General features: G+C 42.5%; 1 long non-coding RNA gene across 1 annotated transcript in view; it reads right to left on the bottom strand.

Annotated features, from left to right (window-relative positions):
• Positions 1 to 2,381: 2,381 nt before the first annotated feature.
• Positions 2,382 to 4,497, bottom strand: part of LOC105816199 — a 2,916-nt gene continuing 800 nt past the window's right edge. Inside the window, exon 2 of the long non-coding RNA XR_001137783.1 lies at positions 2,382 to 2,560. This is a non-coding gene — a long non-coding RNA (uncharacterized LOC105816199). The remainder of the gene's footprint in view (positions 2,561 to 4,497) is intronic.

The raw sequence follows: 4,497 nt of genomic DNA, 5'->3' as shown, positions 1-4,497 counted from the left end.
TTAAAAAGATACAAAAGCATATATACGATTAAATTTTGTAAACGAAAAACCCAAAAATATATTAAAAGACAGGAACAACAGTTAATACTTTTGTGTATCTGTGTGCAGTGAAATTGTGTATAATTTGTATTAGTTCTTTAAACTTTTGTTTCTCGGATGCTCATGTTCTTCAAATATTAATTTTAAAATCAGGAAAAAATTATTAGCAGAAAGTAGGAAAAGACTGAAAACAGAAAAATGCTGGTTGACGTCTGTGGTCTTTCTCATCAGCTGCCTAGTTCACCAGCCACGCATCAGGCAGGTCTGTGATGAATACTCAGGCTGCTGTCTTGATGCATGAAGGGCCAGGGCACCTGACCAGGGTGGGGGTACTTCTATAATAAAGTGGGCTGCTGAGAGTCCTTCCTCCACACTGGCCCAGCTCTCACAAAGGCCTCACCCTGCAGCTAAACTTAACAGATGCCCTCCTACAGATGCCGACCTTCCTCCTCTCTCCAGACACCCGTGAATGGGAGCTGCCTTCCTTGCCTTCTCTCCTGCCTTCCTTCTCTTCTGGGCTGGGCTTGGTGCCTTTCTCTGAGGGTTTGCTGTGTTTGTGTGTAGTGTAAAATGCGTGCCCACCTTAACAAATTCTAATAGAACATAAATGCAGGAAGTAAAAGCTGAAAGTTCACCTACACAGCAACCCAATCCCACTCCTCAGGACCTTTGCTGGGTAGTTATCTTTGTAGACCTAGGTCTTTACATAGCAATACAGTTTTACTTTTAAATGAGTTTATACTGGAGTTGGTTTCCTGTATCTTGTTTTCCTCACAGTGTCACAGATACGTTTCTACTGGATCATGGGACTGATCCTGCTAATCTGTATTCTATTTACATAGATAAAACCTGATACAAGTGTGTATAACTAGATTCAGGAATGTGTCTGATCAGAAGTACAACAGGTCTGTCTCCATCTAATAAGTCCGAAACATAACACCTAACTCAGATATCTGAAAATGTCAACTTCTGATCCATAGAAATATACCCTTATGCAACAACTCTTCTCCACCATCTTGTCAAAGGAGGGTACTCCCTGGCCATTTAAATAAGCCTAAGTACTGTAGCTATCAGTCTGAGCAGTCTGTTTTCTGTTCCAGTTGGAGTAAGTGGTCTGGCAGTCTGAGGCATTCTCTGCCCACAGCAGAGTGTGCCACAGGGAAACAAGTGGCCACTTCTCCAGCACGACAGAGAGAAGATCAAAAGCTCTCTGCAGGGCTATGCTCAGCTTCGGCCCTGCAAACCCAGCACTCCTGAAGCTTCACCAACTAGCACCTTTGGTTTGTGCACATATAGTCACTTTCCCTCACGTGTCCCAGAGGTGGGATCAGGTGGGGCTCTCCCCAGTCACACACTGCTCAGAAGAACCGCACCCCAGGATAATTTAGGCCTCATGATCCTCATCTACACAGGCAGAGCGTGTCTGAACATGACTGGGAGTGTTTTCATACTGTTTTTAAGGGGCAAAAGAAAGGAAGTGGTTGATAACATAAAAAATGAGGGAAGAAAGGGGAGACTGGAAAGGTAGATAGCTGGACAAAGGAACAGTATCCAGAACGGAGTAAGGACCTGTTTCTGAGATGCTGCAAGAGCAGAAGGTGGGAGTGGGTGAGGGTAGGAGCCTGGGCTGGGGAACATGGGCAGGTCTAAACAGCCAGTGTCACAGAGCCAGAGCCTCAAGCACCTGGAGCAGGTCAAGTGGTTTCATCTGGCACCATCCAGGGACAGTACCAGGGTGCAGTGGAACGCAGAGTAACACGAGGCTGAATTCTACTCTTGGCTCTACCGCAGCTCTCCCTTCCTCCTAGAATGCCCACCAGGATGCCTGTGCAGGGAACACTGGCCCTCTGGGCTTGAGGCGAGCCACTTTCCAGGCTGCCACTGTGGAGACAGGCCACTGACCCTGAAAAGATAGATCAGCCCACAGTTAGAAAGTCCTGGCTACAGCCCCAGCACAGGTGCCAAAAAGCAAGAAGGGCAACACTTAAAACAGAAGTTGGCCGGGTATGGTGGCTCATGCCTATAATCCTAGCACTTTGGGAGGCCGAGGCAGGAGGATAGCTTGAGCTCAGGAGTTGGAGACCAGCCTGAGCAAGCGCAAGACCCTGTCTCTACCAAAAATAGAAAAAATTAGCAGGGTGTGGTGGCTCGCGCCTGTAGTCCCAGCTACTAGGGAGGCTGAGGCAGGAGGATGCCTTGAGCCCAGGAATTTGAGGTTGCTGTGAGCTATGATAAGCCACTGCACTCTAGCCCGGGTGATAGAGGGAGACCCTGTCTTCCCCACACCCCCCCAAAAAAAAAACAAACCCAGAAGTTAACTTGTGAGTTAAAATAAACACATATTTGGACATTAAAATTTATTTTAATTTATAAAAATAAAAGGAAATGCTCTACTTAAATAATAATTCATCTGGGTCTTCTTGTATAATACAATATTCTTCCATGGGAGTCTGATGATTTTGAGGCCAACAGCTCTTCTCACATGTGTAAACAAGAATTGTTCCAAATTCCACAGAAAGACCTGAAAAATATAACATATTCAGGATTCCAGAAGAGAGCAAGTTATGAGATACACTTAAAATGTACCTACTTAGTGGACAGAGCAGACTCTGGGGCAAGACTGCCAGGGCTTAAATGCCAGCTCTACCACCTTGGGCAAGTTACTTCACCTCTCTGTGATAAAAGTAGTATTTATCATGATAGTAAGATTGTGAGAGAGATTAAATAAGCTAATACATATAAAATACTTACAATGGAGCCTGGCACATTTTAAGTGTTCAATGTAAAACAAAGAGGTTGTATAATTAGAAGATACTAGAAGTGAAGGAGGAAGGCTCAATGATAACTGGTGTTGCTAAAGGGAGTGATTTTACCTTAGAAGCTGAAAAAAATTAGGTAAAGCAAAAACAGTGCTTACTGCTTTCAGCTGCGATACATCACAGTCTATCTTATACTAAGTGAACACTGTTGAAGAAAAGGTTTATTCAAAAGAAGCAGGAAAATATACTTAAAAAATTAAACAGAAATTTCAACAAATCCTCCATTACAACTGTCTAGACAATCTAATGTTGAAAATCCATATCAAAATATATCACATAACAGAACACACTACTGCCATAAAAGGATTCAGGCAAAAAATATAAAATAAATCCTAAGAGTTTATAGATATTTATCAATGAATAGAGTCATGAAAAATGACACCAAGAAAACATGAGCAACAAGAACTCCTGCTGATGTCAGGACAGAGAAGCAGAAGTCAACAGGATGACTTGAGCAATGATTTGGAACAGCAAAGGAGAAATGATTTCTTTAAAATGTATGGCAAGATAATGGAAAGAAAACCAAAGACAGAACAAAGAAGGCCAAAATAGAGTTGGTTTGAGAAATAATCTGGTGAATTTGAGATAATATTTCCAAACAGAAATGGGTAACAGGCAGTTTACAGAGGGCAAGAGAAGACTGGAACCTCCAAACTAGTAACCACCAGGACAGAAAAGGAGGTGGCAGCGATCTCAGAGAATCAACTACTAAATAGCTGAGTACTGTACATGAGGTCTGAGCCCAGAGACCTGCCACAGTTGGGGGGTAAGGAGGGAGGGTAGAGAAGAAAGAGGAGGCCAAAACAGCCTACCATCTCATGAAAAAAATCAGAGACCACAGGACCAGAAAAGATAGGTGGAAACGTAATCACAGGCAGAAAGGCAAGGCTTGAAAGAATCTCCGTGAATGCAGGGGGAAAGGGCAGAGATGTTAACATGGATTTGAAAGGACAAAGATGTTCAAAGTAACTGCTGTTGCTTTGGTAGAAAAGCTACAAATGCAATAAAAAAGACATTCAGAAATAAAAAGGAAGAAAAAAATAAATCTGCAGGTCCAAAGACATACCTTTGGATGTGCCAAATAAAGGTGATACAGAACAAGTGGACAGCAAATCATACTCTAGTTCAGTGACCGGACTTCATGCATATAGAAAATTCTACAGGTATCCTGGCAGAAATGTTAGTTACAAAGGGAGGAACAATCAGGCCACCCTAAGACTTCTATAAAGCAATATTCAAGGCCAAAAGATATCTATATTAAAGTAAAAGATCTCAGAGAATAGAATACCCACAACCCCTTCCAGAAAAATGCACTTCCCAGTGAGACCTAGCCCCCTAGAGATGACAGGAGGCACCAGGTAAAAGGGCTGGCAGGGCTTTCACTGTCACAAGGCAACAACAGGAGTCTACAAAGTTCTGAAAAGAGAAGGTGGGACTTAAAAATTTTATACATGGGTTGCCCTTCAAGCATAAAGGCACTAAATATAAAGGCATGCATATTCTGAAGCAAGAACACCTATGAGCCCTCCTTAAGGCTATTCTTGATAAAATCCAGCCGTTAGCAAAAGAATCAAAATAAAAGATCAGGAATAACAAAATTCATTATAAGAGTGGTGATGAACACTGAATCCATTTAAAC

Source organism: Propithecus coquereli, unplaced genomic scaffold (assembly GCF_000956105.1).
Source record: "Propithecus coquereli isolate 6110/MARCELLA unplaced genomic scaffold, Pcoq_1.0 Scaffold358, whole genome shotgun sequence".
In the NCBI taxonomy this organism is placed as follows: Eukaryota; Metazoa; Chordata; class Mammalia; order Primates; family Indriidae; genus Propithecus; species Propithecus coquereli.
Note: the sequence above shows the minus strand (reverse complement) of the source record. Positions and strands in the feature narration are given on the sequence as shown.